The 13,616-nt window shown below is 63.1% G+C and overlaps 3 non-coding genes across 3 annotated transcripts; all 3 read left to right on the top strand.

Annotated features, from left to right (window-relative positions):
* The first annotated feature begins 2,742 nt into the window (after positions 1-2,742).
* On the top strand, positions 2,743-2,861 carry LOC142866803 (5S ribosomal RNA). Its single transcript, XR_012916633.1, has one exon. It is a non-coding gene; the product is annotated as a 5S ribosomal RNA (ribosomal RNA).
* Positions 2,862-6,647: 3,786 nt separating this feature from the next.
* Positions 6,648-6,766, top strand: LOC142866802 (5S ribosomal RNA). The gene has a single exon (XR_012916632.1). It is a non-coding gene; the product is annotated as a 5S ribosomal RNA (ribosomal RNA).
* Positions 6,767-10,553: 3,787 nt separating this feature from the next.
* LOC142866801 (5S ribosomal RNA) lies at positions 10,554-10,672 on the top strand. The gene has a single exon (XR_012916631.1). It is a non-coding gene; the product is annotated as a 5S ribosomal RNA (ribosomal RNA).
* The last annotated feature ends 2,944 nt before the right edge of the window (positions 10,673-13,616 follow it).

Raw genomic sequence — 13,616 nt, 5'->3', positions numbered from 1 at the left:
ATCCCCCAGTCGGTGCGCACCCACCCCATGCCTAATGGATGTGTATGCCCCTCCCCTCCCCCCACACGCCCGACACCCACCCGATGAAGGTGATTCCTCTCTGTCCACTTAGGCGTCCATCCGTTCGTACCAATTTGCCGGTGAGCGCGCTCACGTGGTGCTCGTGTGTCCATTCTTGGGATACCTGGCCTACTGGAACGGGTTCCAGCTCTGGCCAGGAGAACACGAGAGGCGCCCTCTCACCGCTGCTCCTCACAGCCGAATGGCACTCCGTGGTGTCCACGCGCCACATTTTATTCATGCACTCCTGGATGGATGGGCACTCGGGTCGCTTCCACGTCTTTGCGATTGTGAATTGTGCCCTAACTGTCACCCTAACCCTTACCCAGCCCGTCTCCACTCTCCCTGCCTGACGCACTCCTCCCCGGCCAGGCCCGTCACTGTCCTGGGCCCCCGCCTGACCGGCTCCTCCCCGCCCGGCCTGTCACCGTCCTCTGCCCCTGCCTGACATGCTCCTTCCCGCCCGCCCGGCCTCTCACCGTCCTCGGCCCCTGCCTGACCGGCTCCTCCGTCGCCTGGGCCTTCCAAGGGCTTGGTGTGGACGCTGCTTCCAGGAAGCCCTCCAGAAACCCGGCAGCAGGGTGGCCGCAGCAGTCTCCAGCAGCCGTCCCTAAGTCGCGTGAGTGCGGGGGACGTGCCCCCGCTGTGCCGCGGGGGCCCAGCCTGGTGTCTTCCCTGAGGCCCTGCGGCTGGCTGCCGGCTCTGCTGCCCCTCCCCGCAAGGGGAGAGCCGCGGAGGTGGGGACCGCCTCCTGATGGGGACGTACACGCAGCTCTCCACGTCGGATTCCGGGGCTCTCTGTCCTGCCCGAAGGCCCAGCTGGCCTGCGGGTCCTTAGAGTGGCAAAAACATCCGAAAACTGAGATTGAGGGTCCGGTGGGTGTCTGCACTTTTGTGCTGGGCACCCCAGGGAGGCCCGGGGGCTGGCTGGACAACGTGGTCTGCTGGGCGGGGGGGTTGGAGGAGCAACTGATGCCCTTTGCACTTCGGGTAGCAAGAGTCTGAGGTGTCTCTGAGCCCTGTGCCCTGTGGGGGGGGGCGGGGGGGAGGAGGAGGAGGAGGAGGAGGAGGAGGAGGTGGGAAGGGCCGGGGCCTGCAGTCCTGTTCCCGGGGTGGCACGGCAAGTGGCCTCTTCCACAGGCTGCTTGGCCTGGGCTCCCTGCACCTGGGCCTTTGGAGGACCGGCCCTGTGCTTGCCAACACTTCCTGCAGGGACCCAGAGCTGGGAGGTGGCATCTCTCAGCCCTGGGTCGGGCAGAGCCCCAGCAGGCCATGCCCACAACCTCTCTCAGCACCGGTCCCCCAGAAGGCTCCTTTGGGACCAGGATTCTCTTGCGGTGACTCTTTAAGGTCTGGCCCCTGGATGGAGGGGCACCAGGAGTAGAGGAGCAGGAAGGGGAAGGGGGTGGCCATGCGAGGGGACACTTTGAGGCCGAGTCCCAGCTTCAGCCTGATCCTCCTGGGAACCCCGCTCTGAGACAAGGAGCCGGGCTTCGCATTCCCACAGCAGCCAGTCGTGGGCTGAGGACACCTGGGGCGTTGGGAACTCCCTGGCTTCTCCTTGGTTTAACATCTGGAGCTGCTTGTGAATCGCGCCGCCACACACACCCGAGCGCAGGTGTCTTCCGCACAGACTGCGGGCCTCGCTCTTCTGAATGCCGCTAGCTCGCCACCCACCCACGGGTGAACCTGGTCAGGGTGCTTTCTCTAAGGGGCAGACTCTTTTCCGGGCGGGCTACCGGTGTCTCTGTTTGCTCGTTTCTTTCTTCCATTTCGGGAAAGTCTTCCTTGCTGGGTGTGGAAATCTCCTATGCCTTCCCTCGCCTATTCTGTCAGCTTTCAAATTCTCTTTCAGTTGCCACCCTCACAGATGGATTAGGAAACTCTTTCCGGTGCACTCATTAGTGAAATGACCTCCAGGAAGCTGGAATCCAATATCTAATGGCCGATTTTTAGCGAGTCCACACGCCAGGGTGGTCGGGGTCCAATGCAGCCCCGGCCAGGCCCAGGCCCCTTGGACTGGGCCACAGGAGGACACGGAGGAGGGTCCCGGCCCCCACGAAGCGGTGCCGGCAGTTCTCCACGGGCTTGGGCGTTTTCCAGAGGTAGGAGATGGAGGGGACTGATTTCTTCAGCGCCCCCCAAACCACGCCACCCCACCCCACCCATGGGACACATCCCCAGAGAGAGACGCCCCATACACTGGCTGTGCCCCAGCCCTGGCCCGGGGGAATAGGCGGCAGCCCACCCACAGGGCGAGGGGGGGGGCGCAGCTGAAAGGGGTTGTGGGGGAGGGCGGCCCCTGGCTGGGGTCAAAGGGCGAGCGTCCCGCGCGTGCGCAGTCAGCGGCAGGCAGCGACGCGCTGGGGGTGGGCAGCGGGTAGGTGAAGGAGGCCGGGCGAGGAGACGAGGGAGGCTGGGAGGGCTCCACCTTGGCGAGTCCAGCCGTGGAGGCGCATCTTGTGTGAGTGTGAGTGAGTGTGAGTGTGTGTGTGTGTGTATACAGAGACAGCCCCCCGCCCCGCCCCGCCCCGCCCATCAACCCCGTCCCTGGGAGCCCGCGGGACCCGGCCGGCGAACTCAACCGGCCCGGCCCGGCGCGGGGCCTGGGGCGGGAGGCGGCGGCGGGGAAGCCCAGAGAGGCTCGGCTTCTTGAGCGGGGCAGGGGCGCCCTCCGCCGCCGTCTAGGGCCACACCACCCTGAACGCCCCCGATCTCGTCTGGTCTCGGAAGCTAAGCAGGGTCGGGCCCGGTTAGTACTTGGATGGGAGACCGCCTGGGAATACCGGGTGCCACAGGCTGCTGCTTTTTTTTTTTTTTTTTTTTTTGCCTCTTGTTGTGTCCCCTTTCTGGGAGCGCGGCGGCGGCCCGGGGTGGGGGTCACCCCCACCCTCAGCGCCCGCCCGCGGTGCCTGGCGCCCCAGCCCGCACCGTGGGGCCTCCTCTTGTCCCAAGCCGCGACACCGCCGCCACGCGGCAGCATGCGTGGCATCTGGACTGTCAGGTCTCAGACCAAAGGTCTGCTCTGTGGGAACCGACACGCTGGAGGAAACCTTGAGAGTCTGAGAGGGGAGGGAGTTCCAGAAGAAGGCCAGGATGTCATTTTGAGGGAGTATGTGACCAGAACTCGTCCCGTTGCTTTTGGGGTTCTATGGGCTACACGCAGGAATCTTTGGTGGTGGCACCTGATGTTGGGGGATCCGGAGTCACACCCAGACCTGCTCCACAGGCCTCCTTTTACTTTTCTCTTCGGATTCATTATTTTTAAAAAGTGTCTCTTACCTCTATGATTGCATTTTCTTTTCTCTCTCTCTTCAAGCAGATGATGGGAGTACAAGTATTCAGGTGACATGTGTTGCCCGTGCCCCCCTCCCTTCTGTGTTCTTTTTTTTTTTTTTTTTTTGAGACAGAGTCTCGTTTTGCTGCCCAGGCTAGAGTGAGTGCCATGGCGTCAGCCTAGCTCACAGCAACCTCAATCTCCGGGCTCAAGCAATCCTGCTGCCTCAGCCTCCCGAGTAGTTGGGACTACAGGCATGCACCACCACGCCCGGCTGTGTTTTTCTATATATATTAGTTGGCCAATTAATTTCTTTCTATTTTTAGTAGAGACGGGGTCTCGCTCTTGCTCAGGCTGGTTTCGAACTCCTGACCTGGAGCAATCCGCCCGCCTCGGCCTCCCAGAGAGCTAGGATTACAGGCGTGAGCCACCGCGCCCGCCCCCCCCTGTGTTCTTATTCATATACCTCTCATGTTGTTCCAGCGTATTGTGGGGGTACCAATGTTAAGGTCGGGTGCCTTGCCCTCTCCAAGCCTCCCCCCTCGGGTCAGAGCTTCAAGTGCGCCCATCCCCCAGTCGGTGCGCACCCACCCCATGCCTAATGGATGTGTATGCCCCTCCCCTCCCCCCACACGCCCGACACCCACCCGATGAAGGTGATTCCTCTCTGTCCACTTAGGCGTCCATCCGTTCGTACCAATTTGCCGGTGAGCGCGCTCACGTGGTGCTCGTGTGTCCATTCTTGGGATACCTGGCCTACTGGAACGGGTTCCAGCTCTGGCCAGGAGAACACGAGAGGCGCCCTCTCACCGCTGCTCCTCACAGCCGAATGGCACTCCGTGGTGTCCACGCGCCACATTTTATTCATGCACTCCTGGATGGATGGGCACTCGGGTCGCTTCCACGTCTTTGCGATTGTGAATTGTGCCCTAACTGTCACCCTAACCCTTACCCAGCCCGTCTCCACTCTCCCTGCCTGACGCACTCCTCCCCGGCCAGGCCCGTCACTGTCCTGGGCCCCCGCCTGACCGGCTCCTCCCCGCCCGGCCTGTCACCGTCCTCTGCCCCTGCCTGACATGCTCCTTCCCGCCCGCCCGGCCTCTCACCGTCCTCGGCCCCTGCCTGACCGGCTCCTCCGTCGCCTGGGCCTTCCAAGGGCTTGGTGTGGACGCTGCTTCCAGGAAGCCCTCCAGAAACCCGGCAGCAGGGTGGCCGCAGCAGTCTCCAGCAGCCGTCCCTAAGTCGCGTGAGTGCGGGGGACGTGCCCCCGCTGTGCCGCGGGGGCCCAGCCTGGTGTCTTCCCTGAGGCCCTGCGGCTGGCTGCCGGCTCTGCTGCCCCTCCCCGCAAGGGGAGAGCCGCGGAGGTGGGGACCGCCTCCTGATGGGGACGTACACGCAGCTCTCCACGTCGGATTCCGGGGCTCTCTGTCCTGCCCGAAGGCCCAGCTGGCCTGCGGGTCCTTAGAGTGGCAAAAACATCCGAAAACTGAGATTGAGGGTCCGGTGGGTGTCTGCACTTTTGTGCTGGGCACCCCAGGGAGGCCCGGGGGCTGGCTGGACAACGTGGTCTGCTGGGCGGGGGGGTTGGAGGAGCAACTGATGCCCTTTGCACTTCGGGTAGCAAGAGTCTGAGGTGTCTCTGAGCCCTGTGCCCTGTGGGGGGGGGGCGGGGGGGAGGAGGAGGAGGAGGAGGAGGAGGAGGAGGTGGGAAGGGCCGGGGCCTGCAGTCCTGTTCCCGGGGTGGCACGGCAAGTGGCCTCTTCCACAGGCTGCTTGGCCTGGGCTCCCTGCACCTGGGCCTTTGGAGGACCGGCCCTGTGCTTGCCAACACTTCCTGCAGGGACCCAGAGCTGGGAGGTGGCATCTCTCAGCCCTGGGTCGGGCAGAGCCCCAGCAGGCCATGCCCACAACCTCTCTCAGCACCGGTCCCCCAGAAGGCTCCTTTGGGACCAGGATTCTCTTGCGGTGACTCTTTAAGGTCTGGCCCCTGGATGGAGGGGCACCAGGAGTAGAGGAGCAGGAAGGGGAAGGGGGTGGCCATGCGAGGGGACACTTTGAGGCCGAGTCCCAGCTTCAGCCTGATCCTCCTGGGAACCCCGCTCTGAGACAAGGAGCCGGGCTTCGCATTCCCACAGCAGCCAGTCGTGGGCTGAGGACACCTGGGGCGTTGGGAACTCCCTGGCTTCTCCTTGGTTTAACATCTGGAGCTGCTTGTGAATCGCGCCGCCACACACACCCGAGCGCAGGTGTCTTCCGCACAGACTGCGGGCCTCGCTCTTCTGAATGCCGCTAGCTCGCCACCCACCCACGGGTGAACCTGGTCAGGGTGCTTTCTCTAAGGGGCAGACTCTTTTCCGGGCGGGCTACCGGTGTCTCTGTTTGCTCGTTTCTTTCTTCCATTTCGGGAAAGTCTTCCTTGCTGGGTGTGGAAATCTCCTATGCCTTCCCTCGCCTATTCTGTCAGCTTTCAAATTCTCTTTCAGTTGCCACCCTCACAGATGGATTAGGAAACTCTTTCCGGTGCACTCATTAGTGAAATGACCTCCAGGAAGCTGGAATCCAATATCTAATGGCCGATTTTTAGCGAGTCCACACGCCAGGGTGGTCGGGGTCCAATGCAGCCCCGGCCAGGCCCAGGCCCCTTGGACTGGGCCACAGGAGGACACGGAGGAGGGTCCCGGCCCCCACGAAGCGGTGCCGGCAGTTCTCCACGGGCTTGGGCGTTTTCCAGAGGTAGGAGATGGAGGGGACTGATTTCTTCAGCGCCCCCCAAACCACGCCACCCCACCCCACCCATGGGACACATCCCCAGAGAGAGACGCCCCATACACTGGCTGTGCCCCAGCCCTGGCCCGGGGGAATAGGCGGCAGCCCACCCACAGGGCGAGGGGGGGGGCGCAGCTGAAAGGGGTTGTGGGGGAGGGCGGCCCCTGGCTGGGGTCAAAGGGCGAGCGTCCCGCGCGTGCGCAGTCAGCGGCAGGCAGCGACGCGCTGGGGGTGGGCAGCGGGTAGGTGAAGGAGGCCGGGCGAGGAGACGAGGGAGGCTGGGAGGGCTCCACCTTGGCGAGTCCAGCCGTGGAGGCGCATCTTGTGTGAGTGTGAGTGAGTGTGAGTGTGTGTGTGTGTGTATACAGAGACAGCCCCCCGCCCCGCCCCGCCCCGCCCATCAACCCCGTCCCTGGGAGCCCGCGGGACCCGGCCGGCGAACTCAACCGGCCCGGCCCGGCGCGGGGCCTGGGGCGGGAGGCGGCGGCGGGGAAGCCCAGAGAGGCTCGGCTTCTTGAGCGGGGCAGGGGCGCCCTCCGCCGCCGTCTAGGGCCACACCACCCTGAACGCCCCCGATCTCGTCTGGTCTCGGAAGCTAAGCAGGGTCGGGCCCGGTTAGTACTTGGATGGGAGACCGCCTGGGAATACCGGGTGCCACAGGCTGCTGCTTTTTTTTTTTTTTTTTTTTTTTGCCTCTTGTTGTGTCCCCTTTCTGGGAGCGCGGCGGCGGCCCGGGGTGGGGGTCACCCCCACCCTCAGCGCCCGCCCGCGGTGCCTGGCGCCCCAGCCCGCACCGTGGGGCCTCCTCTTGTCCCAAGCCGCGACACCGCCGCCACGCGGCAGCATGCGTGGCATCTGGACTGTCAGGTCTCAGACCAAAGGTCTGCTCTGTGGGAACCGACACGCTGGAGGAAACCTTGAGAGTCTGAGAGGGGAGGGAGTTCCAGAAGAAGGCCAGGATGTCATTTTGAGGGAGTATGTGACCAGAACTCGTCCCGTTGCTTTTGGGGTTCTATGGGCTACACGCAGGAATCTTTGGTGGTGGCACCTGATGTTGGGGGATCCGGAGTCACACCCAGACCTGCTCCACAGGCCTCCTTTTACTTTTCTCTTCGGATTCATTATTTTTAAAAAGTGTCTCTTACCTCTATGATTGCATTTTCTTTTCTCTCTCTCTTCAAGCAGATGATGGGAGTACAAGTATTCAGGTGACATGTGTTGCCCGTGCCCCCCTCCCTTCTGTGTTCTTTTTTTTTTTTTTTTTTTGAGACAGAGTCTCGTTTTGCTGCCCAGGCTAGAGTGAGTGCCATGGCGTCAGCCTAGCTCACAGCAACCTCAATCTCCGGGCTCAAGCAATCCTGCTGCCTCAGCCTCCCGAGTAGTTGGGACTACAGGCATGCACCACCACGCCCGGCTGTGTTTTTCTATATATATTAGTTGGCCAATTAATTTCTTTCTATTTTTAGTAGAGACGGGGTCTCGCTCTTGCTCAGGCTGGTTTCGAACTCCTGACCTGGAGCAATCCGCCCGCCTCGGCCTCCCAGAGAGCTAGGATTACAGGCGTGAGCCACCGCGCCCGGCCCCCCCTGTGTTCTTATTCATATACCTCTCATGTTGTTCCAGCGTATTGTGGGGGTACCAATGTTAAGGTCGGGTGCCTTGCCCTCTCCAAGCCTCCCCCCTCGGGTCAGAGCTTCAAGTGCGCCCATCCCCCAGTCGGTGCGCACCCACCCCATGCCTAATGGATGTGTATGCCCCTCCCCTCCCCCCACCCGCCCGACACCCACCCGATGAAGGTGATTCCTCTCTGTCCACTTAGGCGTCCATCCGTTCGTACCAATTTGCCGGTGAGCGCGCTCACGTGGTGCTCGTGTGTCCATTCTTGGGATACCTGGCCTACTGGAACGGGTTCCAGCTCTGGCCAGGAGAACACGAGAGGCGCCCTCTCACCGCTGCTCCTCACAGCCGAATGGCACTCCGTGGTGTCCACGCGCCACATTTTATTCATGCACTCCTGGATGGATGGGCACTCGGGTCGCTTCCACGTCTTTGCGATTGTGAATTGTGCCCTAACTGTCACCCTAACCCTTACCCAGCCCGTCTCCACTGCCCCTGCCTGACGCACTCCTCCCCGGCCAGGCCCGTCACTGTCCTGGGCCCCCGCCTGACCGGCTCCTCCCCGCCCGGCCTGTCACCGTCCTCTGCCCCTGCCTGACATGCTCCTTCCCGCCCGCCCGGCCTCTCACCGTCCTCGGCCCCTGCCTGACCGGCTCCTCCGTCGCCTGGGCCTTCCAAGGGCTTGGTGTGGACGCTGCTTCCAGGAAGCCCTCCAGAAACCCGGCAGCAGGGTGGCCGCAGCAGTCTCCAGCAGCCGTCCCTAAGTCGCGTGAGTGCGGGGGACGTGCCCCCGCTGTGCCGCGGGGGCCCAGCCTGGTGTCTTCCCTGAGGCCCTGCGGCTGGCTGCCGGCTGGGCTGCCCCTCCCCGCAAGGGGAGAGCCGCGGAGGTGGGGACCGCCTCCTGATGGGGACGTACACGCAGCTCTCCACGTCGGATTCCGGGGCTCTCTGTCCTGCCCGAAGGCCCAGCTGGCCTGCGGGTCCTTAGAGTGGCAAAAACATCCGAAAACTGAGATTGAGGGTCCGGTGGGTGTCTGCACTTTTGTGCTGGGCACCCCAGGGAGGCCCGGGGGCTGGCTGGACAACGTGGTCTGCTGGGCGGGGGGGTTGGAGGAGCAACTGATGCCCTTTGCACTTCGGGTAGCAAGAGTCTGAGGTGTCTCTGAGCCCTGTGCCCTGTGGGGGGGGGCGGGGGGGAGGAGGAGGAGGAGGAGGAGGAGGAGGAGGTGGGAAGGGCCGGGGCCTGCAGTCCTGTTCCCGGGGTGGCACGGCAAGTGGCCTCTTCCACAGGCTGCTTGGCCTGGGCTCCCTGCACCTGGGCCTTTGGAGGACCGGCCCTGTGCTTGCCAACACTTCCTGCAGGGACCCAGAGCTGGGAGGTGGCATCTCTCAGCCCTGGGTCGGGCAGAGCCCCAGCAGGCCATGCCCACAACCTCTCTCAGCACCGGTCCCCCAGAAGGCTCCTTTGGGACCAGGATTCTCTTGCGGTGACTCTTTAAGGTCTGGCCCCTGGATGGAGGGGCACCAGGAGTAGAGGAGCAGGAAGGGGAAGGGGGTGGCCATGCGAGGGGACACTTTGAGGCCGAGTCCCAGCTTCAGCCTGATCCTCCTGGGAACCCCGCTCTGAGACAAGGAGCCGGGCTTCGCATTCCCACAGCAGCCAGTCGTGGGCTGAGGACACCTGGGGCGTTGGGAACTCCCTGGCTTCTCCTTGGTTTAACATCTGGAGCTGCTTGTGAATCGCGCCGCCACACACACCCGAGCGCAGGTGTCTTCCGCACAGACTGCGGGCCTCGCTCTTCTGAATGCCGCTAGCTCGCCACCCACCCACGGGTGAACCTGGTCAGGGTGCTTTCTCTAAGGGGCAGACTCTTTTCCGGGCGGGCTACCGGTGTCTCTGTTTGCTCGTTTCTTTCTTCCATTTCGGGAAAGTCTTCCTTGCTGGGTGTGGAAATCTCCTATGCCTTCCCTCGCCTATTCTGTCAGCTTTCAAATTCTCTTTCAGTTGCCACCCTCACAGATGGATTAGGAAACTCTTTCCGGTGCACTCATTAGTGAAATGACCTCCAGGAAGCTGGAATCCAATATCTAATGGCCGATTTTTAGCGAGTCCACACGCCAGGGTGGTCGGGGTCCAATGCAGCCCCGGCCAGGCCCAGGCCCCTTGGACTGGGCCACAGGAGGACACAGAGGAGGGTCCCGGCCCCCACGAAGCGGTGCCGGCAGTTCTCCACGGGCTTGGGCGTTTTCCAGAGGTAGGAGATGGAGGGGACTGATTTCTTCAGCGCCCCCCAAACCACGCCACCCCACCCCACCCATGGGACACATCCCCAGAGAGAGACGCCCCATACACTGGCTGTGCCCCAGCCCTGGCCCGGGGGAATAGGCGGCAGCCCACCCACAGGGCGAGGGGGGGGGGCGCAGCTGAAAGGGGTTGTGGGGGAGGGCGGCCCCTGGCTGGGGTCAAAGGGCGAGCGTCCCGCGCGTGCGCAGTCAGCGGCAGGCAGCGACGCGCTGGGGGTGGGCAGCGGGTAGGTGAAGGAGGCCGGGCGAGGAGACGAGGGAGGCTGGGAGGGCTCCACCTTGGCGAGTCCAGCCGTGGAGGCGCATCTTGTGTGAGTGTGAGTGAGTGTGAGTGTGTGTGTGTGTGTATACAGAGACAGCCCCCCGCCCCGCCCCGCCCCGCCCATCAACCCCGTCCCTGGGAGCCCGCGGGACCCGGCCGGCGAACTCAACCGGCCCGGCCCGGCGCGGGGCCTGGGGCGGGAGGCGGCGGCGGGGAAGCCCAGAGAGGCTCGGCTTCTTGAGCGGGGCAGGGGCGCCCTCCGCCGCCGTCTAGGGCCACACCACCCTGAACGCCCCCGATCTCGTCTGGTCTCGGAAGCTAAGCAGGGTCGGGCCCGGTTAGTACTTGGATGGGAGACCGCCTGGGAATACCGGGTGCCACAGGCTGCTGCTTTTTTTTTTTTTTTTTTTTTTTGCCTCTTGTTGTGTCCCCTTTCTGGGAGCGCGGCGGCGGCCCGGGGTGGGGGTCACCCCCACCCTCAGCGCCCGCCCGCGGTGCCTGGCGCCCCAGCCCGCACCGTGGGGCCTCCTCTTGTCCCAAGCCGCGACACCGCCGCCACGCGGCAGCATGCGTGGCATCTGGACTGTCAGGTCTCAGACCAAAGGTCTGCTCTGTGGGAACCGACACGCTGGAGGAAACCTTGAGAGTCTGAGAGGGGAGGGAGTTCCAGAAGAAGGCCAGGATGTCATTTTGAGGGAGTATGTGACCAGAACTCGTCCCGTTGCTTTTGGGGTTCTATGGGCTACACGCAGGAATCTTTGGTGGTGGCACCTGATGTTGGGGGATCCGGAGTCACACCCAGACCTGCTCCACAGGCCTCCTTTTACTTTTCTCTTCGGATTCATTATTTTTAAAAAGTGTCTCTTACCTCTATGATTGCATTTTCTTTTCTCTCTCTCTTCAAGCAGATGATGGGAGTACAAGTATTCAGGTGACATGTGTTGCCCGTGCCCCCCTCCCTTCTGTGTTCTTTTTTTTTTTTTTTTTTTGAGACAGAGTCTCGTTTTGCTGCCCAGGCTAGAGTGAGTGCCATGGCGTCAGCCTAGCTCACAGCAACCTCAATCTCCGGGCTCAAGCAATCCTGCTGCCTCAGCCTCCCGAGTAGTTGGGACTACAGGCATGCACCACCACGCCCGGCTGTGTTTTTCTATATATATTAGTTGGCCAATTAATTTCTTTCTATTTTTAGTAGAGACGGGGTCTCGCTCTTGCTCAGGCTGGTTTCGAACTCCTGACCTGGAGCAATCCGCCCGCCTCGGCCTCCCAGAGAGCTAGGATTACAGGCGTGAGCCACCGCGCCCGGCCCCCCCTGTGTTCTTATTCATATACCTCTCATGTTGTTCCAGCGTATTGTGGGGGTACCAATGTTAAGGTCGGGTGCCTTGCCCTCTCCAAGCCTCCCCCCTCGGGTCAGAGCTTCAAGTGCGCCCATCCCCCAGTCGGTGCGCACCCACCCCATGCCTAATGGATGTGTATGCCCCTCCCCTCCCCCCACCCGCCCGACACCCACCCGATGAAGGTGATTCCTCTCTGTCCACTTAGGCGTCCATCCGTTCGTACCAATTAGCCGGTGAGCGCGCTCACGTGGTGCTCGTGTGTCCATTCTTGGGATACCTGGCCTACTGGAACGGGTTCCAGCTCTGGCCAGGAGAACACGAGAGGCGCCCTCTCACCGCTGCTCCTCACAGCCGAATGGCACTCCGTGGTGTCCACGCGCCACATTTTATTCATGCACTCCTGGATGGATGGGCACTCGGGTCGCTTCCACGTCTTTGCGATTGTGAATTGTGCCCTAACTGTCACCCTAACCCTTACCCAGCCCGTCTCCACTCTCCCTGCCTGACGCACTCCTCCCCGGCCAGGCCCGTCACTGTCCTGGGCCCCCGCCTGACCGGCTCCTCCCCGCCCGGCCTGTCACCGTCCTCTGCCCCTGCCTGACATGCTCCTTCCCGCCCGCCCGGCCTCTCACCGTCCTCGGCCCCTGCCTGACCGGCTCCTCCGTCGCCTGGGCCTTCCAAGGGCTTGGTGTGGACGCTGCTTCCAGGAAGCCCTCCAGAAACCCGGCAGCAGGGTGGCCGCAGCAGTCTCCAGCAGCCGTCCCTAAGTCGCGTGAGTGCGGGGGACGTGCCCCCGCTGTGCCGCGGGGGCCCAGCCTGGTGTCTTCCCTGAGGCCCTGCGGCTGGCTGCCGGCTGGGCTGCCCCTCCCCGCAAGGGGAGAGCCGCGGAGGTGGGGACCGCCTCCTGATGGGGACGTACACGCAGCTCTCCACGTCGGATTCCGGGGCTCTCTGTCCTGCCCGAAGGCCCAGCTGGCCTGCGGGTCCTTAGAGTGGCAAAAACATCCGAAAACTGAGATTGAGGGTCCGGTGGGTGTCTGCACTTTTGTGCTGGGCACCCCAGGGAGGCCCGGGGGCTGGCTGGACAACGTGGTCTGCTGGGCGGGGGGGTTGGAGGAGCAACTGATGCCCTTTGCACTTCGGGTAGCAAGAGTCTGAGGTGTCTCTGAGCCCTGTGCCCTGTGGGGGGGGGCGGGGGGGAGGAGGAGGAGGAGGAGGAGGAGGAGGAGGTGGGAAGGGCCGGGGCCTGCAGTCCTGTTCCCGGGGTGGCACGGCAAGTGGCCTCTTCCACAGGCTGCTTGGCCTGGGCTCCCTGCACCTGGGCCTTTGGAGGACCGGCCCTGTGCTTGCCAACACTTCCTGCAGGGACCCAGAGCTGGGAGGTGGCATCTCTCAGCCCTGGGTCGGGCAGAGCCCCAGCAGGCCATGCCCACAACCTCTCTCAGCACCGGTCCCCCAGAAGGCTCCTTTGGGACCAGGATTCTCTTGCGGTGACTCTTTAAGGTCTGGCCCCTGGATGGAGGGGCACCAGGAGTAGAGGAGCAGGAAGGGGAAGGGGGTGGCCATGCGAGGGGACACTTTGAGGCCGAGTCCCAGCTTCAGCCTGATCCTCCTGGGAACCCCGCTCTGAGACAAGGAGCCGGGCTTCGCATTCCCACAGCAGCCAGTCGTGGGCTGAGGACACCTGGGGCGTTGGGAACTCCCTGGCTTCTCCTTGGTTTAACATCTGGAGCTGCTTGTGAATCGCGCCGCCACACACACCCGAGCGCAGGTGTCTTCCGCACAGACTGCGGGCCTCGCTCTTCTGAATGCCGCTAGCTCGCCACCCACCCACGGGTGAACCTGGTCAGGGTGCTTTCTCTAAGGGGCAGACTCTTTTCCGGGCGGGCTACCGGTGTCTCTGTTTGCTCGTTTCTTTCTTCCATTTCGGGAAAGTCTTCCTTGCTGGGTGTGGAAATCTCCTATGCCTTCCCTCGCCTATTCTGTCAGCTTT

This window comes from Microcebus murinus, unplaced genomic scaffold, assembly GCF_040939455.1.
Source record: "Microcebus murinus isolate Inina unplaced genomic scaffold, M.murinus_Inina_mat1.0 scaf007_hap2_Mmur4.0, whole genome shotgun sequence".
NCBI lineage: Eukaryota > Metazoa > Chordata > Mammalia > Primates > Cheirogaleidae > Microcebus > Microcebus murinus.
This window is presented reverse-complemented; position numbering and strand designations above follow the sequence as displayed.